Raw genomic sequence first — 24,604 nt, 5'->3', positions numbered from 1 at the left:
AGAATAAGACCTGCCAGATCACGCAAAGAACCAGGATTCTGCTTTTCACAGTGGTCAACGAAATGCCTCTTAGCCATGCATGAAAAACATTGTCTCCCTTTATTCTTTGTACACAGTTTATGGATTTCTGACAAATATTGCCTGTATGTGTGGAAGTTCCATTTAGTTATCCAGGCTTTGGCTGCAATCCTAACCCAACTTTTCTGAAAGTAAACTCAGTGGAATTCAGGTAGTCCTGACTAGGATTGCAGTTAAGTTGTTTTTTTGGCCTATCCCTTTAGAAAGCCCTCTCATGGCTAAACTACACATTACACTTAATTGTAGTGTGCTGCTACGTGTCTAGTTTTTCTTTAATTACAGACATATTGAGACTGCAGGACACAGGGGGCTGAATTTAGGCAAAACCTGTGCAGCTGTAAGGCTTCAAAAGGAAGCTCCCATTGGCAGCACCTTGTCTTTTCCCTTACATGCTTGGGTTTGGGTTTGTTTGATTTACGTGTGCGGAAAAATATCAGGGTAGCAAATAGAAAATATAGATCCTACTCGAGGAATTATGGCATTGTAAAGATTCGCTGTGGCCCAATCCCATCACTGACCCATGAATTCTGAAGTATGTGTGTATATATTCAATGGATAGTTAGATATGTTGTTGTTTAGTCGTTTAGTCGTGTCCGACTCTTCGTGACCCCATGGACCAGAGCACGCCAGGTACTCCTGTCTTCCACTGCCTCCCGCAGTTTGGTCAAACTCATGCTGGTAGCTTCGAGAACACTGTCCAACCATCTCGTCCTCCGTCGTTCCCTCCTCCTTGTGCCCTCCATCTTTCCCAACATCAGCGTCTTTTCCAGGGAGTCTTCTCTTCTCATGAGGTGGCCAAAGTATTGGAGCCTCAGCTTCACGATCTGTCCTTCCAGTGAGCACTCAGGGCTGATTTCCTTAAGAATGGATACGTTTGATCTTCTTGCAGTCCATGGGACTCTCAAGAGTCTCCTCCAGCACCATAATTCAAAAGCATCAATTCTTTGGCGATCAGCCTTCTTTATGGTCCAGCTTTCACTTCCATATTTCACTACTGGAGTTAGATATAGTTGAGCAAATAATTGGTTTTAGTTGAGTAAATAATTGGTTTTTGTCAAAATCTAGAGACGGTAGATGGTAAAAGACAAATGTCTTTTGTTTTTTGTTCAGATGTGACCTGTAATTCAAATAATTATAATCCAGTGTATCCCTGTGTGTGCGTTGCTGTTGTTTACTGCACCAAAGAATATGGTTTTGCAATATAATAGAAAAAGAGAAAATCAATACCTACCTTAAATGGGTCCAGCAGTCCAGTCCTGTACAGATTTAGGTGCATCAAATTCAGCAGTTGGATCAGGTTGCATTTTTTCTAGTGAGCATAGATGGTTGTATCCCATTTTCTTCCCCTAACTCACACACTTCCTACATAGGTTACGCGCATACAGATTGTGTGAACAGTTCCTTTGGAACATAGATATGCCTACTCCAAAATTCACTTGTTTGCTAACATAAAGGGGGAAATACATAGAAAACATGAAATAATATTCTTTGCAGGGCAGGTGATTCTGATTTTCCACGTAAGTTTCCACATGCATCTTAGACAGCAAGAACAAACTGACTTGACCTTCACAGCCTTTTTGTTCAATTATTTTAAAATCTCAGTATGTTTCTATTGCAAAAGGGGAACCATTCTGTGGTTAATTTATCACCTGTGGTTTTCCATAACTGTTTCTCAAAGCCTCCTGGAGTAACTGTTTGTTTCACATATCAAAGGAAGTGAGATAAAATCTTGTTATGGTTTTATGTTTGTATTAAAATTTCTATTAACTCTCTTCCACAAGTGCAGCTTTAGATTAATTAGTTCTTCAAAGACCTTGAAAAGGTATTAATAAAAAAAATGGCTGGAGGAGAAAGGAGGTGTATTTCTCTAGATTTTATACTTTTCTTTTTCTTAAAGAAAAAATGCAATAGAAAATTAAGTATTTGAGGGGAATAGTAGCCACTGCCTGTTGTATTCTGTGTCTTTATGCAAATGAGGGGACTGTTACCTAGATCAAGAGTGAAGCGCCGTTCCAAATACAGTGGTACCTCAGGTTAAGTACTTAATTCGTTCCAGAGGTCCGTTCTTAACCTGAAACTGTTCTTAACCTGAAGCACCACTTTAGCCAATGGGGCCTCCTGCTGCTGCCGCGCCACCGGAGCACGATTTCTGTTCTTATCCTGAAGCAAAGTTCTTAACCTGAAGCCCTATTTCTGGGTTAGCGGAGTCTGTAACCTGAAGCGTATGTAACCCGAGGTACCACTGTACTACTACTGTACTAGCTCAGAATCTGAGGAATTTTCTACTAAAGCATTAGGAAATCTCTGTTTTTTATTTATTTAGGCTGTAATCCTACACCTAGTTTCCTAAGCACTATAGAATTTACTTCAGAGTAGACATGGATATAATTGCACTCCCGCCAAACAGGCTCCCACCAAACTAACTTACAGGCAACATAGTAAGTTACAATAAATACGCAACATCATAAAAATGACAGCATACAGTATCATAAAAATAACTCGTGTGGCCTAAGGTTAATTTCTGATCCCTTCAACTGCGCCTGCAAATGAAGATACCGGTTTGCATATGGCACAAATTGTATTCTCTTTTGCAAGTGAGGCAGAAGGCGGATGCACATATACCATGCCAGAAAGTCTTGCTGGCATCCCTGCATGTACATTATCAGAAAAGTGTTAGAGATGGGGGGGGGGGGGATGCAGCAGTTGTGTTTCCTTGATGATAATTCAAAATGGAAGCAAAGGTTCACATGAATGCAGCATTCTTTACACCCTGTATGTGAGACAGGGCTGTATTTATCTATAAAAAATATTTATATACTGCCAGCTCATATAAAATAACAAGGTAAGGTAAAGGTAAAGGGACCCCTGACCATTAGGTCCAGTCGCGGACGACTCTGGGGTCGTGGCGCTCATCTCGCTTTATTGGCCGAGGGAGCCGGCATACAGCTTCTGGGTCATGTGGCCAGCATGACAGCTGCTTCTGGCAAACCAGAGCAGCGCACAGAAACGCCGTTTACCTTCCCGCCGGAGCGGTACCTATTTATCTACTTGCACTTTGACGTGCTTTCGAACTGCTAGGTGGGCAGGAGCAGGGACCGAGCAACGGGAGCTCACCCTGTCGCGGGGATTCAAACCGCTGACCTTCTGATCGGCAAGTCCTAGGCTCTGTGGTTTAACCCACAGTGCCACTTGCGTCCCTGTTTATTGATATGTGTGTCTTAATGATGAAAATTTAAGCCTTATTTATTAGATGTGTATGTGTTTCTGCTGCTGCTGCTGCTCTCATTCCAGACAGGAGAAGTTTCTTTTGTTTTGTTTCTCTCTCTCTCCCCCCCCCCCGCCCCCAAAGGGTTCTCAGTATACTCTTCTGTATGTTTATGTTATATACCTGTTGGCTTATATGTTGTTCTGGTTTTATTGTACTTTTTATTGTACTTTTATTTTGAAATAAAACACAAAGCGCCTGGGAGGGAAAGAACAGGACAAGGCTTCCATCTTTCACTTCTCAGGTTTTGATTTTGCATTACCTTATGTTCAGGTTTCAAGGAGATTTGGTGTTTTCTCCTGTGAGCTACTCTGAATTGGAGTGAATTTGATTGTATGTAATAGCTCCATTACTTGGGCAGCATACGACAAACCAGTCAAGGCAACCCACTTGGTGGTCTGCAGTTTCTCCCAGCTCACTACAAAGATTTTTTTAAAAAACAACAATCCGTGCACACACACATTCGGCATGATCAGGTGAAAGGTCTTTCTCCACAGAAACATGTACACTCCCACCCATATGAAATATATCCTGTGCTTATCTGGGCAGAAATGATCATGAAATTAACCTTTAATCATACTATTTGGAGGCCATTGTGCATTGTGACAAAGGTGTAGTATAATTTTTGATAGTGTTAGGGTCCTTTATTACAATTGTGAGCTATTTCAGGGCGCTGGGAAAAGTCCATTACTATATGGATTGAAATAAAGGCTTTTAGTTTTAAGTGGAAAACACCTGCTGATATCAATATTAGACTCTAATTGCAGACTACAGTTACATCTTATGGGAAAGAACTTTAACACCTCTTAGCTCTGTAAATGCTCTCTTCTTCCGATCCATTCTGTGATCAGATTTGCAGTGATATCTAGAACACACACTAGTAATTAGGTTCAGGTATATGTGTTATTATCTCTCACATAGTCATATGATAGATACACTCCTGAAGTCTTTTTGCAAGTAGTTTAGTTCCTGAATAACATGTTAGTTAGACTCGTGTGTGACATACCCTTTTAAAATGACATATCTGACATAACCTGCCTTGATTTGGCTATTGGATTGCATTGTCCAGTCTTGCAAAACTAGAAATGGGATCTTATTGCCTTGGATTCTAAGAAAAATTTACTTTAGGAAGTTCGCAGAAGGCATTTATTTATTTATTTAATAAATATTATATGCAACTTGATTGTAGGAAAAATATCATAGCAGTTTACAAAAAAAAACAAAAACCCAATAAAATTATCACTAAAAAAAATAATTACAACCATAATTTAAAATGTACAGAAAGATAGAACCAAAATACAATACACTAAAAAAGATTAAAACTCACGCAAACTTTCTAAACATCAGGCACCAAAATACAGTGAAGGCACCTGTCTGTAGGCAGGGGTTTCTAGAAATTGCTGCCTCCTTGCATCCCCAACCACAGTATGCAAATATTTTGCAATCTGTGTAGTTGCTGTGGTCCATGAAGCCCAAGGAGAAGCCTTGCTCAGGTCACTGTCTCTCTGCCTATTTCACCACATAGGCATGTTGTGAGTTGAAAGCACTGCACTAAACTCTTTGGGAAAAGAGCAACATATAAAAATAATACATGTTCTCTTAAGTACAAAGCTTTAGTTTGAGAGTGGTAATCCTGGTTACTCTAATGTTCTTCCTAGTGCATGAAGCTTCCATGTTTAGACAAACACTTCAAATATGTGAGTGCTTTGGCCATATATTCCAACTACCTTCATCATTTCAGAGCACATTCACTGTTATTTTTCCTTCGTCTCATGCTGCTGCTACTACATTGAATGCTGGGCCCTTCTGTCTTTCCCTGCAATTCAGATTGTGGAAGAATAATGACCAAAAGGTTCTACCAAGCCAAAATGGAAAAAAACAACAACCAAAAATATAAGTGTAGGCCAACTTCTGAAACTGGCGATATTTCTGCCTCTCTTAACAGTGTTGTGATGGGGTCTCGCAGATTGGCTCTCAGAAGCACAGATGTCTCACTCCAGACAAATTGCACCTCGTGTGGCGAAGACAAATTGTGTATGTGACATAAATGTGATAGTTTCCCATCCATTTTGTCATATAAGTAGTATATATCATGATATGATTTAATTTTTTTGAATTTTAAATGGTTGTAACCTGCTAGTGAAGGTCGTGTAATAACTTGAATCTGTTAAGTTGTGGGCGAACATATCAGACGACACAGTGATTCTTCAAACAACTCTTCTTTATTCTGAGGCCAGAACTGAACTGAGCTGAAGGGCTCAGTCAGCCTGCTTATATAGAGCTCCAGTACCTTGTTACTGTAACAGTTTTCTAAAACTATCCAATCACTGAATGTCACTTTCGATCCTTCATTTGCATAACCATCTACAGTATCCCCCTGCTGGCCCAGGGTGAGAACTTCAGTACATAACAGAATCAAACAAACAAACAAACAAACAAACAAACAAACAACAATAATCTAAAAATGATTGTAGGTCCTTCCCTGGTTCACCTAAGACATTGTTTGATGCTGCTAGATGTCAGGTGATTTCAGAGTATGGGTAGCAACAAAGACCTATCTTAATAATCTTCCAAACTGTAGCCAATTAATCTAGAACTAACACCCCTCCCCCGCCAATGATGGGAGCAATCCTATGCACAAAATGCTGGCATTTAGGAAAGCCAGCAAAAAGTTAGACCAGATCCAACCCACATTCAGCTGTGGGGTGGCTGCTGCTGCTCTGCCTAAGCCTGGCAAACAAAACTTCAAAGTAGTATTCTATACTGGGTTGCCAGGTCACGTGACTGAGCTGAATGGGCTTAGGATCCAGCTTAAGTCCCCCACTCTCTAGTCCTGCGACTGCCATGCTCTCAGAACACCTACTTTTGGAGCCTTACATCAGCCTTGGTTCAGCCAGCTTCAGCTCAGCTTCCTGAGTCAGGATGAGCAAGTTGGGCATATCTTTGGCTGAGCCAGGGTTAGGGACTTAATGCTAGTTGAGCCTAGCTGAGCTGGGAATCAGGCAGCTAAACTGGAGGGCCACTACATCCGAAGCTGCTCATCCCAGTGGATTGTCCCCTAAAACTGTTATGTCTGCTTTTTGAAGCATAGATAATTTTCTATATATCTGAAACCTGGAATGTCAACAGTGCTGGGATAATGCCAGATTGATTTTAATTTCTGAATCACTTGATTGATTAAAAGCAAGAAAGTTAATTGTCCCCATGGGAGAACAATGGGGAAACCTTAAGTAAGCTATTGAAGGAAATTGCAGACAAGCAGGGATGTAATCCTAATGCTATTTTAGTAAAGGGAAATTCAGTCTTTTAAAATGAAATCTAAGGTTTGGTTCTAAGTCTTTCAAACAATGGGGTCATTTTAACAGCATATACTGTAGACTTTCACTTCTCCCATCTGACTTCAGTGTAAACTGTGGTTGGAGGCAAAAATCCTTTCAGAGTTCCTGAAAGATTAGTTATTTGGGGGCTCACATTTTACAGATGATGGCTAATGCGGTTGGATGTTTATAGTGTTTGAAAGACCGTTGCATGTTTATGGTGAAATTTAATAAAAAAAATTGGGGGGGAGATAGTTAATGTGCTTTAGATTAGTATAACTTGAGGTTTTGGCTTGGGGTATGCTTATAAACCTAATCAGTTGCAGAAATCCTTAATTTAATACTGGGACATATTTTTTCCCATCAACAAATATGAGATACAGCATTGTCTTATTTTTAGCAGACTTCATCTATTCTTCATTGGGAGTTGCGCAAATTCTGCCAATGTAAGTCCATGAGCCAGAAGCACTTTCAAAAAGGAATGTGAAAGGCTAGTTGAACTGGACTTCCGCATCATTATTTGTTTGATTGAAGGAACCAGTGGGCATTTAGGTCAGAAGTATGGCTAGCGTGAGTTATCCTTTTGCAGGTGCATGGACTTATGTGCTGATGAATATCACACTCACTCTCATGTGCTATTATTTTTATTATTTATTAAATCTGTACACTGCCCTTCATCCGAAGATACCAGGGTGGTTCACAACAGAAAAATACAAAATGAGAATGCAAAATACAGTGGTACCTCGGGTTACATACGCTTCAGGTTACATACACTTCAGGTTACAGACTCCGCTAACCCAGAAATAGTACCTCAGGTTAAGAACTTTGATTCAGGATGAGAACAGAAATCGTGCTCCGGTGGCGCAGCAGCAGCAGGAGGCCCCATTAGCTAAAGTGGTGTTTCAGGTTAAGAACAGTTTCAGGTTAAGAACGGACCTCCGGAATGAATTAAGTACTTAACCCGAGGTTCCACTGTACATAAAACGAAAGCAAATTAATAACCCCACTCCACAAACACATTGAGAAAGCTGTAGAATGTTAGCCAAATGTCTGGTTGAAGAGAGACAATTTTCTCTTTGAACATTTTTGCCTGGCACCTAAAGATATGTAGTGAAGGTGCCAGGCGAGCCTCCCGAGGGAGAGCATTCGATAAATGGGGAGCCACTGCAGAAAAGGCCCGTTCTTGTGTTGCCACCCTCTAGACATCTCACAGAGGAGACACACAAAGAAGGGCCTCACGTGAAGATTGCAGAGAACCCATGTGCAAGTATTTCTGTGTGCCTGACAGAACCATCTCTTCCTGCCATCCCCATGTACTGTTCTGGGGGTTCTATTGACTCTTCAGAGCAGATTTGGGGGGGGGGCATGGGGACACACAAAGGGAAGGGTGGGAAAACTCCTTTGTGGTAGCAGGAGTTCCACTAATGTAACAGGTTAGTTAAACTGGCCACCTGTCTCTTGTGCTTCCCCCTCCCCCCTGCTTCTGCCTGCAGCCTATTCCCTGTTGTTGACTGTAATAATCTAGGGGAGGGGTTCTTGGGGGCCTTAGGAAGGGGCTAATTCTTTTTTGAGATCCACGAGCAACAGAATGGTTGTGCAGGAACAGCGCTAGTAACAACCTGGTAGTGGATAGAGGTGGAGATTGGCATTATCTGCTGGCAGTTATGGACACAATTATCTGTTTATATTTAATTCATCTCTGGAAATCACTCATTTCTTTGCAGTTTCCCTTTGGCAAGGAGTTCCATAATTCAGCTTTCCACAAGCTATGTACAGAAATAGGCTCTGAGAGTGTTGTTGATTCAGTCTTCTCATTCTAGGCAGAATTTAAGTATATGTAGATACTGCCCTTAATTTTTATGAAGAACACCAAACTAAGGGTAATTATTCAATTAAAGATTCCAGAATCCCTCTTGACCAGCTTTGGAATGTGTGCAACTTATAGACTCATGATAAACCTGGGAGTAGGGGCATGTGCTTTGTGGTTATAGGGGGCAGTATCATGTAGTAACGAAGAGGACCCAGTCCTGTGGTTATCCAGTATTTCTTGTAAAAGAAACATTTCAGCCTGGGGGTGCAGAGTGCCATACTGTACATGTTTGGGGCTGATCTGCCCTGTGCATAAATATTTTTTCTCTCAACTTGTAGGATTATGTTAACATAAGCAAGTGCTACAATGGAAGATATTAATCCAAAAATCTGAGAGGCTAGAAGGGCCTGTAGCTTTTGCTTGGCAGGCAAACAATATTCAGAATATGCTGCTAACACAGTTACCATTCAGAATGGAGTTTAGTCCACAATGGAGTATTAAAACTTACAATGAAAATATAACAGAAATAAAATAAAATTTTCAGACCCTCTCTAGGAAATGATGCAACGTGAATGTTCCATCTGTGCACATTTAATCACAATTTAGAACAACAGCCTGGAGGTTTCAATATGTTGTTTAAAATACACACACTTCTACAACGCTACCTAGAAACACGTGTTTTTATTTCAGAATTTTATTTGCCCTCAATTTCGGATAATGAATACAAAATCATTTACTTTCCCTAACCATGAATTTTGAGATTGTGATCTGGTAAAAATATTGCTGTGGTGTTAGCTCCCAAAGCAAACAAGGCAACCCCACTCCCCAACTTCCAGGGGCAGTTCTGAGATTTGGCCAGTTGGTTCTCCAGGAACAGTAATATCTGTGAGTCATTGCAAAATGCTTAGAGAGGGTGGTGAGTTGGAGAGCTAAAGGGTCTGGAAAACTTGTGGTAATGACCAGAATCACTAAAACTTAACATTTAGTTGTACACTATGTTATTCATAGCCCCCATTCAACAATCATCATCCACCTGGAAGCATCTCTGGAGCATAGTGAGAGTGCCAAGGTCCACATCATAGAACTAAAATGTTCAAGTGTCTTGAGAATGACTATAAAGCCTGTTTAAATTGGTAGTGTATATATTAACTGAGAATATTCTCTGCCATTGCTTACAACCCAAGCCAGCCTACACGCGGGAGTGCAAATACAGATGCGAGTCCATCTATCATCAATATACACATAATAAAAAGTGATTTTTCTTGGCCAAGATCACAAAGATTGCACATGATCAGTTCTATCTATCTACCTATCTATCTATCTATCTATCTATCTATCTATCTATCTATGGTCTCACAAGACACCTGGCTCTTGTGATTATTTTTAGCCACAAAATCCACCTTCATTTCAGGGGATTTTGCGAGTGAGGATGCTGGGTGCCAAGTTTGATTTGAGTACTGTCAAGGGATGTCAGCTGAGGATAACCTGCTGCCACTTGAATTTAAAGAGGACTGCTTTCCTCAGAATGCTAGATTAATTGCAGAGAAGCTCAGGGGGAAAAGAAAGTGTTTGCAGGTCTAATCAATGAGAAATAAATGGGGATGTAGCAGTGCCCAAGGCTACCCGGAGCACGAAGAGCACTTTTCTTTCAGGTGCCAGCCCACCACCCTCCGTTTAATCCTTGACTCTTGGTTACATAGCCAGCACTGTAATGTTGAATTGTGATGGGAGATTTTGATCTTTACAAATAGTTGGGAGTCTATTCTCTGAGCCCCAGCTCCTACTCCTCTTCCTCCCCCTGCCGTTACTTGATTAGAGAACTTTCCAGCTGACTCTGTAACCCAAGTAGGAGTGTATTTTGATTTGAGGCCTAGGTGGGTAAGATTACCAGCTATACTGAAAGCTTTTCTTCTTGTACTTTCCCCCCCTCCCCAATTGTCAGGAGCAGGGAGTGGGGGCACTTGGGGAATATTTTGGAGGAGATTTGTAATCTTAGTCTTCTTTGGACCACACAAGTCAAGAAGCCATTCCTCCATTCAGACTTGTCAGCAGTTGACTTAATCAGAGTCGAGCTGGGGCTGGAGTGACGGTATGTTTTCAGCCCACACTTGAAGATAAGCAGTACAGGGCCAGTGAGAGTGTGTTGTTTTGTAACAGGAGCTCATTCTGGGTCTCTCCCGTGTGTTCTGCCTTAAGGATCTGGTGTGTGTGATGTGTTTTGTGTGAGTGGGAGGGAAGTGGTAAAGGCTCTCGGCTCTGAATGGGCTCTTTCAGTCCTGTCAGGCTTACCACTTATGAGCATTCATGCCCTGAATTAGTCAAATAGGCTAAGGAATAATTTTTATGAGGCAGCAAATGGATCAGATACTTTGGCCATCACTAGTTATCAGGGGCAAATGCTGTGAGAGGCATTTGAGTGCATAAGCATCTCTTTCAGACTTTCTCTTGAAAGAAAGAACAACTCTGATATTTTGCAAAGAGGGCCTAATCATGGCATAAACTTCACAGCAAAGAAATAAAAGGGTAGTCTTGCTGTGCTATAGCAAAGGATCATTAAAGACTGGGGAAAGTGTGGTGACCAGGTGGAACAGAAGAGATGGCTTCTGTACCAGTCACTAGCTTGTCAAGGCACAGAAAATTTCCTCTAAGCCACCATGATTGAATGTACAGGTTAGGCTGCCATTTGTCTGTCTCAGGAGACCATGGAAGAGTGCGCCTTCAGGGGTGGTCAAAATGTTGGGAGAGTTACAGCAACTGCTGTGACTGTAGAGACCGATACAGGATAGACATGTTTTGTTGCAGCTGGGGCAGATGAAGGTGTCCAGTTCTCCTGATGCAGGTGTACCATAGTGTTTCTTCTTTCTGCACTCCTCCAAGAGGTTAATCCTCCTCTGGTCACTGATGTGGACACAAGACCTGACTGTCTGTCTCCAAGTCTGATCATCTGCAAGGGATTTCCGCATATCAGGGTTGCCAGCCTTCGGGTCATGTTTGCAGACATCTCATAATGCAGAACAGGCATGGTACTGAAAGCCAGCTCCCCACAGAGCACATCCTTGAGGGTCCTGCCATATTCCATTCTGTGGACATGACCCAGCCAACGTAGACGTCACTGAGACAGGAGTGCAAACATGCTGGGAATGTGAGCTTAGGAGAGGACATTTTTTATGCCCCAAATCTTCCTGATGCAGCTCATATGGAAGGCATTAAGGTGTCTCTCCTGGCAATTATAAGTTGCCCACATCTGACTACCATAAAGCAGTGTGCTTTAGCCATTAGCATCACAGTCTCCCATACCCTTTTGGAGAAGCGAACTACTGCTGTAGCTGCCTTGCCAATACGCTTGTCCAACTCAGCATCAAAGGAAAGCTTGCTGATTATGGTGGAGACCAGGTAGACAAAATCATCTACCACCTTAATCACGTGGTCACCAATGCTGATGCGTGCATCTGGTCTATTGCTTCTGGTCCGCTGGTAAGCCACTGGAAGGCACATCAGATGAATTTTCCTTGGTGAGGTTTGTCACATAATGCTTTTACTAGCAGACCAGGGTGTCAATAATGTAATAACTTATATGTTTATATAGCATTGTTTTGAGTAGTATTACTACTGGAATCTGGGCATCTATTTCTGGCATCTACAGCAGTGGGTGGGCAGAAGATGATCAGGATCTATTCATAGATCTCTGGGGGTATTGCAATAGACCAGCAAAGGTTTCTGATTCCCGGTTGTTTAACAACAGGACTCCCCTCCTAATTAGAGCACTGTTGAAGTAAAGTAAGTTTGAAGTAGTTACAAATGCATTTTGGGTTACAAGGATTGTGAACGAAGCTCAAAACAAATTTCAGTACTCAACAGCTGTTCAGAGGCACCATGTTCTTAATTGCTAATTGCAGCTGACTCTTAACTGGTGGATCTTGGGGTTTATGTAGAACATAAACTAGACCCTACAAACTTGAAGTCTGCTTTTTCTCTGATTACAGAATCATCCCCTCCCCCCCATTCTTCAATGTCTGTCTCTCTATGTCTTGGCCCCCACAGTCAGGCTTGGAACTCGAAGTCTCACCACAGTTGTTATCTTTAAACATTTTACTAAAAAAATCAGTACAGCATCCCAACAGGTTACAAGTTTTTAAGGCATTGACAAAGCTCTACAATACATGGCTAGGCATATGTTAAGTTATTGTTCTAACAATTGACACACCCTTGTGTTCTGCTTTTGAAGAATGGGGCAGCCACAGTTTTTTTCGTGTTTGGATTTGCCATTGTTGAAATAACACCAACAATGTGGCTAACTATGAGGAAATGTAAAATATTTCAAGAGATGTTAAAATCTCACTTGCACTCTTGTTCAATCACAACACCTCTTTGAGTTGCACTGATATTTTTAATCAATGCATCAGGACCCATATATGCATCTAAGATGTTCAGTGCATATACTTATACATGTAAGCTGTGAAACAAATCTTTGCAATATGTGTTTTATACAAGTACATTTGTCAAGGAGTTGGGACAGGCTCCTTGCAGCTCAAGTGTGCTGCCATGTAATTATTGCAATCAGATATTTGGCTGTACAGGCATGAAATTTGGCTTGTGAGCTCTCCCTTCCCATCTCTTCTAGCATGGCTGTGAGGTGAGATCAGAAGCATTTGTTTCCATTTTCAACTAACTGCTGTTACTCATTATGTACAAACCCAGACAAACTGTGGTTCATGTTAACTATGTTTTAGCCAATGTGATAACCTCCAGATGTTGTTGTATTCCATCTCCCATCATCATAAGCCAGCATGACTAATGGTCTGGGATGATAGAATATAGAATTCCAAAGGATCTGGAGGGCATGATGTTTGCTATCCCTAGTTTAAGGGGAAAAAACCTTAAACTATGGTTGATGAACCTGACTTGTTTTGCTGGCCAAAACATAGTTTGGTGTTATGTGTAAACCATTCCAATGTATGAAATGCCCTAGACTAGAGAATTGTTATTGCTTATTACTTCCCCTTAAAATATTTACAGCATACTGCAATGCAGTGCAATATATCAGCGCGCGCACACACACACGAGAATTACATAATTTCACATTTAAATTCCTTTGGCCAGCACTATCATTAAAGTTATAATTATAGTTCCTATTACAAATTGAGTTAATGATAGCGTGAAAAATGTTAGATGCTTGATTAGATATATACAAGTGTAGCACTAGAATGCTAAATGAAAAGGAGCCAAGTGATTAGATGAAAATAATATGGTTTCTACTGAAAAGTGCTATGGCACTAATCCTTCATCAAGAATAGTATAAGGTGTTAACTTAATTGGCTCAAGCAGACTAATTCTCTTCACCACCATTCTTTATTCCTTTTTAAAAACCGACTCTCTAAATGATATGTGAACCAGCTGTCAACATATCCTGCATATCCACATTGAGTTAGGGTTGTACTTTGGCTGGTTTTGGATATATAGTTAAATGCTCCTTTCTTTTGAGTTGCAAATAAACTTCTTTGTCCTCCTAGTATGCAGAAACCATTGCCTTATTTTTGGGTGGTTCCAGGTTTCTTCCAAACATAGGTGCTGGACCACACTAGTCTGGTATTAGATGGAGTTATGATAGTGGCATTAGATTATAGTTATGGATTCTTCTCAGTCTTGTTTATTCTCCATGGGTAGAAATCTTTTCTTGAATTTCTATGTGGTAGCCTTCTCAAGCTCCATTTGCCTAAAAATTCCCACCCGGTTTTCTTTTTTGAGTTTAACTTTGGAAGTTGGGTTCTGGCTGAATTTATAATAAAAGAATGCTCAGTAGGAAAGCATGAGATAACTTTGCAGAAAGCAGTGAGATGTTTTAGTCTGTACAAGGTCTGTGGGATTATTAAAAAAGGAAAGAAAAAAGTAATAGGCCAACAGCTATAGCTAAGAACATAAGAAGAGCCTTCTAAATCAGGCCAGTGGCCCAAAACTGGTCCAGCATCCTGTTCCCAAGGTGGCCAGTCAGATGTCTGGGAGAAGCATGCAAACAGGATCAAAGTGCAACGGTACTCTGCCCACCTGTGATTCCCAGCAACTGCTGTTCAGAGGCATAATATCTCTGACAGTAGAGGTTAAACCTGACTAGGCATGGCTAGTAGCTGTGGATAGCCTGATCCTCCATCTTGAATCCTCTTTTACAGGCATCCAAGTTGGTGGGCATCACTGCCTCCTGTGGAGCAAACTGCTTCTCCATAGTATAAGAAGAGTGGGACAGTTGGGTTAATGCCGAAGATGCAGTTGTAACTTTTCGAAGGGCCCATCATTTCCTAATATTTCTTCCTTCTGGAATGCCGTGTCTATATGACTATAATGGATTCAGGCCATTGTCAAAGAAAGACATCATTATTGCCTACATTTTTTTTTATCACCTCCACATTTTGACACCTGCTGGTCGTTAACAATGACACTATTCCATTTTCTTAGAAAATAAACATCAGCCCAGATTGAGTATGAGATTCCAGAAGTTACAGCTGCCTGCTGTGTCACTGTTGTATTATTTGAATAGAATAAGTCATAGAACTTTACATTGTGATCTAAAACACAACTGACAAAAAGATGTTTATTTTATAACTTTAGCTTTTTGTTGATGGTGAGCCACAAAAAGGACAGATAATTAATTAAAGGATCTTGGTCTGAAATTTTGCGGTGTCAGATTTTTGTGAGGTTAGATATTTTTCTTATATTAAAGTTACTGTTTGGGGAGCTAATTAACACCTGTAATAGGCTAAAAAAAACACCCCTGTTATCTGAATTCAGGCCTCAAATGACAACATTTGCCTCTTGATGTATTTCAGCTGCTTTGTGCTGGAGTCTCCCTTGGAGACTTCTTTGTTCAAAAATGGCTATTTTAAAGGTTAGCAGCAGAGAGTATCCTGCAAGATTGAACTGTTCTCTCAGTGGCTTCTGAATATTGCCCTTTCTGGTGTCAGATTTGTATTCGTTTATTCTTTTGCCTAGAGAATGGCCTGTCTTGGCTTATGTAGAACACAGAAGGGCATTGCTGACAGATGGTAACATCTATCACGTTGGATGATGAACAGGTGAATGAATCTCTTATGTTGTGACTGAGTTTATTACGTCCTGTAACAGTGTTGGCTCTGTAGAGATGGGGCAGAGTTGGCATCTGTGTTCATTGCAGCATCTGGTCCTTGTATGGCCTGTTGTTGGTAGTACATAACCGTTTTGATTTAGGGGACTCTCTGTAAGCAAGGATTGGCCTACCACCCAAGGCCTGTAAGAGGGAAGTATCATTGTTCAAGATGAGCTGTAGATCACTGATGATAGCGGGGAGTTAGTAGGTGGCAACAAAGTGTGTTTGTCAGTTTCTCATCAAGATCTGTTCCATGGTAGATTATTCTTGAGTACTAGCCCATCTCTCTTGACCTGTTATTCATTTCACTGGGTGGATATTGTAGTCAAAGAAATGCCTGATGAAAATCTACGCATCTTGAGTCTCCGTCCATACAAATGTGTTTGCATTGCAGTGCTTGGTTGTAGAAAGTGGTGTTGTTGTTTTTTGGAGTGTTCTCAGTTGAAACTCAAAGCACATCAGTATGTGAAGCAATCAGTACGTTTCTGACATAAAATAATGCTTATATGTCCATTATTGCACAATAGTATCCAGGAAGTGGACCTGCTGTGTGGATTGGTCTAGAGGTCCTGGGAGAATTTCTCAAGTGCTTCCTGCTCATGGGTTCAGATGATAATGGCAAGAGCTAAGAACATTGTTCTAAGTCAGCCATGAAAACATTGGCACATGGAACTATGCAAACACCAATTACAGCGCTATTGATCTTTCCAAACTGGAAGTAATTGAGAGTAAATACAGAGTGGCAGAGGTTGGTAACTAGATGTGCAGTGTGTATCACTAGGGATGATATTTCTGGTAGCTTGTAGTCCATGTTAGTTGAATATACAGGTTTAAAGGGCCTCCACATCCATGATAGCTAAAATTTTATTCTCTGGGTGATCTTGAGAGGTTAGGCTGAGAGAGAGAGAGAGTTATTTGCCCAAGGTCACTCACTGATTTTCATGAGCAAGGGGAATTTGCGAAGTTTTGGCTTCCATGTAAGGACCATACCCAACACTGCTGTTCTGCTTGTGCAACAGATCTTCACTTGCACAGTGGGACTTCTCCCTCCTCTCCTTCTTTTTGTAACCCCCTTGTGCACCCTCAGAATGTTTTACAGAGGGTGGAGAAGAGATGTTGATGATAAATGGAGGAGGAGAGGAGAGGAGGGGGTAGTCCCATTGTGTGCATGGCAGTCTGCTCCAGTAGTAGTAGTCATAGTAATTTATACATACATACATACATACATAAACACATAAACACATACATACATACATACATACATACCCATCTGGCTGGGTTTCCCCAGCCACTCTGGGTGGCTTCCAACAAAATACATTAAAACATCAGTCATTAAAAACTTCCCTAAAGAGGTGTTGGCTATATTTCAGAGTCCTCTATCCAGTGAATCTCACGGACTCTCTATATCAGAATATGGGCATGAGATATAACTGTATGACTGTACTCCATGCTTCTTCCTTGACAACCTTTTATTTCCCCCCAGCCCAGTTAGAAATCTAGCTACAGTTAGATTTCACGTTTGAAACAATAATTCAAACACCTGGGGGCCAGATGTATGCAGTTGTCACATCCTTAGAACAAGCCTTAAGCAAGCAAGAAACCTAATTTATTTTCTCCTCAATGCACTGCATTTAATATTCTAACTATAATGAGAATATGTCAATTACCCTGTGGTGTACCACAAAGTTTAATTATATCACCCTTGCTATTTAACATCTAGATGGAATTCTGAGTAGTATCATCAGTTTATTAATGACACCAAACTCAACCTTCTCTTCTGATCTGGGGACTGAGTGGGGTTCTAAATCAGCAAAATAGGTGAAAGTGAATCAATTGGAGATGAATCCAAGGCAAATTTGATAGTAGTTTATGCTATTTGAAACTCAGATAAGGGAAGACCATTTAAAAAACAGACCATTTAAAAAACAAAACAGAACTTTCTCCCCTTTCCTGTTGCAAGATGGGGGGGGGGGAGAGAGATTTGTATAACCAGATTATGTGACAAGCTCAAAGTAAGCAGACTTTCTTCCTAATAGATACTGCTTGAATTTGATGAAAAATGGCCCTGTCTATTGGACATTCCACATATTACTTTTTTACATCTAAGAATGTAATGTTTGAATGTGACAAAATGCATATTTTCAATACACATGTATCATGAAGAGGCACTTGTGAGGAGCTGCGATTGGCTTCAGCCCCGTTCTGAGGTTTCACTCACTAGCAAAAACAGATCTGAAATTGTATGTAAGAGAATAGCTGGCACATGACACAAATTTTAAGCAAGCAAGATATTTATTATATGATAGCTGCAATGATCCTGTTTGTGTGAGTTTGTGGTGCCCTGTAAGACAAAAGGTATCATGACATCAGTGTAGCTTTTTGTGTTGGGTGAAGCAAACCCGAACTGCAAAATTTGAGAATATTTAGTCACCTTTCCAGCTTTTTGCTTGGGAAGAAAGGTAATTTGTAACTGTTGCTGGTAGCAGTTTTGGTCATTTGTATTCACCGCGTTAAAACCACAGGCTCTGTTTGCTCAGGACTCCCACAGATTTCAGTTTATTCGAGCATTCTGTTATTTCAACAGAAACGGTGTCAGTTTAACAGTTGGGAGCACCAGTTTTTTCAGCAGTCAGAGCCAAAGACTTGCAAAGATAGCAAGTCTCCATGGCAGTTAATCTAGTTTTAGAGAAGAGTGTGTGTCCTTAGGTTAAGAAACAACATCATCTGGAAGTTGGCCCAGATGTATGGAATGTACGTGCACTCAGAATACACACGGTTTCCACCACCACAATCAAGAAATAAAGCTGTTAATTTTTCTACTCTGTCCTCTGAAAATATGGCAAAGGCATTGCTTAAACAAAGTAGCTTCTGTGCTAGCAAGCTAGAGGCACAAAACAAAATTCCTTAGAATGGTAAAAAGAAAACGGCCCTTGTGGCTTCTATCAGAGAAACTGCATCAGTTCCCATCAGTGTTTCTTAATTAGTTTTCTTACCCCCTGCTGCAAGTGAAGGTCTGGAAGTTACATTTCTGTCAGGGCAAAGATGTGAAGCCCTTGATCTCTGTTCTTCTTCCACCTTTCCCAACGCTTGGTATGACTGATTGATCACCTAACACAGGTCCTTGCTACCTTCTCTGTTGAAGGAGATGAGCCCCTACCCAGCACGACTCCAAGTGGGAGTTAATTTCCATGGCTCAGCTATGCTTGAAAATATATAGCATCTATTGTCTTACTTTTCACTTATTCAGTTGCCCACCAGTATATTGTATTTACTTACTTATTTCTTTATTTACATACATACGTCTTTCTAGGCCACTTTTCCATTCAAAGATTTCAAAGCAGAAAGCAGATTTAAAAAAAACACATCACTATAAAACACTTAAAACATAAAATAAAATACAGGAAGCAGTGAAACATATTGAATAAACCATCAGTAAAAGCCAACAATGCAAAGCCAGGACAGTGACTACATTGAAGATCAATAGTCTAGCAAATTATGGCTTGACAATTTGCCAGGGGCATATGAATCTATAGGGCAGGAGGAGACAAACATTCTCCAGATGTTGGGAGTACAACTTCTTGCCTACCCTGACTATTGGCCACGCTGTCTTGGGCTGATGAGAGTTGCATTCCCTCTGGGGGACACCCCATTGGTTGCCCCTGCTTGGGCACCCTAACTCTCCTTGCCACTCCCACTGTTTATTCTGTGCAGCTTCCTAGCGGTATGTTGGAAGCCCAACGGGTTGAAGCTGCAGCAAAAGCCTCCTGGCAGCAGCACAGCTGCAACTCACCTGAAGGAGGAAGCAGTTGCATAGCGTGAGTTGCTGGTGCCTGGGGTGGGGCAAGTGTTGTGCCCCTGGTGGATGGGGCAGCTGGGGTGGCACTGCACGTGGAGGGAAGGGCGAGCCAGCTCAAACTCATCGGCTGGCCCAGGGGCAGGGCACGGGCGGGCGTCACTTCGCTTGGTTGCTCCCTGCTCAGAATTTTGTGCCCGGGGCCACCACCCCTCTGCCCCCCCATGCTATGCCATTAGGAGGAAGGGGAGAAGCAAGGTGGAGGCAAGGTGGTGAGGTTAGGGCTGTCTGGGTGCACCGGTGGGAGCAGCACCACCCCTTTGCCTCTCCCCCTCCCACTTTGGTTGAGTGACAGCCGTGCTGCTGCTGGGAGGCTATTGCTGCAGCTTAGACCTGTTGGGTGAACTGCTCCATGGTTCAGCCCAGCATATTGTTAGTATACTGCAGTCACAGTGGCAAGGAGAGTTAGGGTGGTCTACAATGTAGACTCTACATATTGAAAGAATGCCTAAAATTACAGTGGCCATTTGTACTATGTCACAGAGGTCGGTCCTCTCTCTGGAGGGTTATCAGGGGACAGCCCTGTATTTGAAGGACTGCCTGTTTCGAGTCTGGCTTAAAGGTCAGAAAGCATAAGAAGAAATTTCAGGGGCCTTTCAAGTGCCCATCAATGTTTAACACCTGGACGGCAAACTGTGCAGGCAATGTTCATTTGATCACATTCTTCCCCACTGTGAAATGCATTGATTTCTATTAAATTATAGTAATTCTAAATTTGCATTTCTAGATTATCAGATGCAGATATTATATACATGTGTTTTATCCCCCCCTTTCATAGATGCATTTCTTAATTTTAGTTACTGTAAAAGAGGACACCCTACCTAAAACCCCTGGCAAGGATCAGCTCTCCATTTTACTATATGCTGGGCAAAATGAATGGAAAAGGGCTTCAGTCTCATTCAGTGATAAGACGCAGCAGGTGGATGACACAAGCAAATGGGGTAAGGAAAAGAAGAAGAAGGCAGCAGTAGGGCTGGCATGTTTCACATATCCTAGCTGTATGGACAATATATAGCTCACCACCTGCTTAACCCCTTTTAACTTAGACATTTGCGGTACAATTGTTTTTGCGACTCCTATTCATTCTGGAATTCCTTCTTTTTCTTATGGTTCTAGCTTATACTCATGATTCTGAGCTTATGTTGCACTGAATGGTTAAATTCACTTTCAGTCGCTTCCTTCTCAACTTTTTGTTTGAAACTGAATCAAATCTCCTTTTGTTTGAAAGAAGCATATGGTTATAACCTTGAATAATTATCTCGGTATTGAGCTCCTCTCCCCAGCTGGCACTTTGGAAATGGATGCCAAAATGCCGTGGACTTTTCAAGTCGACATGAAGTCTCACAAGCAGACCTATTTCTGTTACATTTCCTGCTGAGTTTTAAAGCCTAAGAAGCTCAAATAGTGTGCATAACTTAGCATCCTCCTGTTGCGTATGCTATGGAACCCAAACTGTACATAGCTTGAAGTCCTTATGCCTGTTTTATACACACCTGTGGGACTAATAACTTGCTGCTCATTAAGCCCACCAACATGCCCCCTGGAACTCATACAGAAAGTGTACTGATGCCAAAACATAGCAGTTATGCTATTCCAGCAATCTGTTTCTGGAGCTTTGATGCACATAATAGTGATCTAACTTCCTCCATACCGTCTGTAATATATGATGCCCATTCCAGTTTCAGTAACTTTTCCTGGCATGATCTCTTAACATTTCTGCCAAGGATAAAGTTTGAGTTTTCTTATACACTAATTTTTCTGCTTCTGTCCACTCCCAGAAGCCATGTTTTCAGGAGACCCTTGTATGCTATCCCATTCTGATTAATGTTCACCGTATCTCATTTGTAGCCTGAGTTCTGTTTCTTTGAAAACTGTTTTTTATCAGTAATGGTCAGGCTAACTTGAAGCTGGTTTTGTAATGTTCATGAAGGGAACTCTTGTTTCCGCAACAAGACACAGATCATTCATTACATTTTGAAAACTTCAAATAGGGGGTACAGGAAACTCCCCATTTCTGTGCATTCAAGGCATGCACAACTGCACATGCTCGAATCACCGTGAACCCGGAAGTGGCACCAAAAGGGGACAAAACAGCCCTAAAAGAGCGGAAAACAGCAAAAATGGTGCAAAAACAGTGTCTAGCAATCCCATGAGCCTTTGCAAGTACAATCCTAGGAACTCTTGCACAGACCTTTAAGGCCTGTGGAGATTTGGACTTTGAGCAAGGAAGTTTGGAGGGAGTTATTGTGGTGTTTGCAGGTTTATTCAATGGTGTTCCCAATATACGCCATTTCACTTAAATGCACAGTGCCTCAGAACGTAACCACCACCAACTATAACTGCATTGTCAGGGTGCATTAGATGTAATGCACCAGCCTGGCTTGGTGTTGCAGAATGTAAGGCTCCTTGTACCCTCTGGAGGTCATCTACCAAGATATGTGCTGCTAGATGACATCTGAGAAGGAAATGAAGTTCGTTTCAATATTGATACACAGCTAAGGTTGCTAGTGCACAGCCCTTGCCGAAACTGCTACAGTTTGTAGATGCTGGGCATACTTCAGAAAAAGCTTTCCTTTCCTAAGATTTATTTATAATAGTGTCTGGGATCTTTCATGCTGAACCGTGTTTGGAGATGAATATAAGATGTACCTACTCCCAAGTGAAGCCCTTTGCCAGAGAGTGGTTAAGTTTCAAAGAACAACACTGGGCCTGTTGTATTCAGGAGCTGAAGCAGGAGAACTGGCAGAGGTTTGACAGCCCTGACCAATCAAGCAGGTAGAAAACAAATTATACAGAAGGCAGGGTCTTAGTCTTACTGCAATGCTAGGCAACCTCCTTGGGGTGCTGTGGAGAAAAGCTCAGAGCTCCTCTGTGTCTTTCTGAGCATGTGTATGAATGGACTGAAAACACGATGTACCTCTTATTTATATTGGGAACCAGCAGTGGCTGGTGCACACTAGAACTGGTAGGGCGGAACCTTGTGTACCAAGGATGTTAAGGAATGTAGTTCCATTAGTGAGGAAAGAGCTGATTCCCGAGATGCTGAATCTGGTGATTTCCTTATCAGTGTTACTGGACAGATTAGGTATGTAACTCTGAAGTAGTAGTAATAGTAATAAGAAAGCGTAGTTGTTTATCTGTTTGACATCTGCTGAGAAGGCATTTCAAAGGTTGGGTGCCACTATCGAAAAGGCCCTCTTCCTGGTTCCCTGTAACTTCACTTCTGACAGTGAGGGAACCACCAGAAGGCCCTCAGAGCTGGACCTCCACATCTGGGATGAATGATGGAAGTGGATATGCTCTTTCAGGCAGTGCAAGTAGATAAATGGGTACTGCTGAGGTGGGAAGGTAACCGGCATTTCCGTCCCATTGTGCCAGAAGCGGTTTAGTCCTGCTGGCCACATGACCTGGAAAGCTGTCTGTGGACAAACGCCGGCTCCCTCGGCCTGAAGCAAGATGAGTGCCACACTCCATAGTCGCCTTTGACTTTACCTTTACCTTTATAGGGTATATTATAGGGTATATTATCAGTTCTGCATCAATACAGATGTTTCAGATCCTTGTGCCTGTGCATGAATGAGCTTGTTCACCTGTGCTATATAGTTTTATTGGAGGCTACCCGTAGGTTGGACTGTGATATTTCTTTGAAGCGATGCATGATGGTGTTGAACAGTAGGCTGCTGAGGCATTTTCTGAACTGAATTAGCCAGCCTGTGACTTGATGTGTTTAAGTCCCCACCAGTGCTTCCCCCATCATTTCCTAGGGATGCCCCTCTTGGGCATCTGTTGACAGAACTTCACTCCAGCCACTTTGCATAAAGAGGTATCATGATTTATTAATCAATTAATCACAGCATGCTGAGTAGCTGTTCACGGTATTTAAACAGTGAAAATAAAAATGGTTTAGCATTTAATAGAGATGTAGTGTAATTAATACAGCCTCCCAACAGTGAATCCTCCTTTCCCCCTCCTTCCTAAGACCCACTGCACATTTTCCTCCCAGCAAACAAGCATTAGCATTGTGGAATCTGTTTGCTTTGGCTGTTGGTTCAGGGTCCTGTCTCTTCTTTCCTCTAAGAAAATCATATTTATCAAAAATATAGAGGTTTCCTGGGAGAACTACAGGAAGTGACCACCACTGTCATGCCTTATTCAGAAGTTTCCAGAAGCATCTGTCTGGTTGTTGTTGAAAACACAATACTGCACTGGATTGGTTGTGGTCTCATTCAACAAACAAGCTGATATTCTTAAAAGACAAACATTTTCTTAAGTGTCTTAAAGCAACAGGCAAAAGGCATAAGCTCTTCTTGAGATGGTGTAGAGATACGTAGCTTTCATGGAAATGTGATAGCAACCTTCCCCAACCTGGTGCCTTCTGCATTTTTTGGACTAAAACACCCATCAACCCCAGCCAGCACTTGACTATGGTTTGTTTGAAACAAGCCAATTTCAAACTATGTTTAGTGAAGCTGACTTCTTTCAATAAACCATCATTAAGATGAGCCACATACTAGCTCCATCACTGCCTCTGGGTCTAGGAGTCTTCAGAACCTCAGCAGGTCTTTTGTACTCATAGCTCTTCATGGTGGAGAACATACTCAAAACGTTCCATTGCCCACTTTCATCATAGGACTCCACTCTGTTTTGTTTTATATGCACAGAGTTCTCTGCTGAGGCAACCCAAATTCTTTTGGTAGCTCTCCTCTTTTCCTTCCATCTCCTCGTGTTGTAGATCTCTCTCTCCTTGGTCTCTAATCCATCTTTGACCTCTTGTCTGCACTTCTCCTCAGTTGCACCTGCCCACCCCCTCCGTCTCCTGCCTACTGAGACCCAGAGAGAATGCTCTTAGATGCTGCAAACACTTTAGCTTTCAACCCTCAACTGTTTTGTCAGCTTAGCTGCTGAGTCATCAGAGAATGCAAGCATTTGTCAGAATCCTTTCACATCACAGTTTAGGGTTTTGGTGTAATGCTAAACTGTGATTTACTGACTCCAGAAACCTAAGCTTCTGCTCTCCTCACTGACAAGATGGAGGAGGGACGGGGTGGGAAGAAGCATGTGAGCCCAAGGTTCACCTAGTCTCATTGTTATCACACTAAACTATGGGTAAGCATGATGTCAGAATGCAGCCTTTGTCTCACTATATCGTGTCTTGATTTGTACTTGT

General features: G+C 41.7%; 1 protein-coding gene across 5 annotated transcripts in view; it reads left to right on the top strand.

The window, feature by feature from the left end:
• Window positions 1-24,604, top strand: part of KIF26B (kinesin family member 26B) — a 290,029-nt gene that overhangs the window by 69,809 nt on the left and 195,616 nt on the right. Inside the window, exon 1 of one of the 5 annotated variants that reach the window (XM_079969427.1) lies at window positions 18,318-18,335. The exons of the other annotated variants lie outside the window; for them this stretch is intronic. The gene's annotated coding sequence lies outside the window, so the exon portion shown is untranslated. Of the gene's footprint in view, window positions 1-18,317; window positions 18,336-24,604 lie in introns of those variants that run through there. 5 annotated transcript variants of the gene reach the window in all.

The sequence above is a fragment of the Podarcis cretensis genome (assembly GCF_951804945.1).
Source record: "Podarcis cretensis genome assembly, chromosome: 3".
Classification (NCBI taxonomy): Eukaryota; Metazoa; Chordata; class Lepidosauria; order Squamata; family Lacertidae; genus Podarcis; species Podarcis cretensis.
Note: the sequence above shows the minus strand (reverse complement) of the source record. Positions and strands in the feature narration are given on the sequence as shown.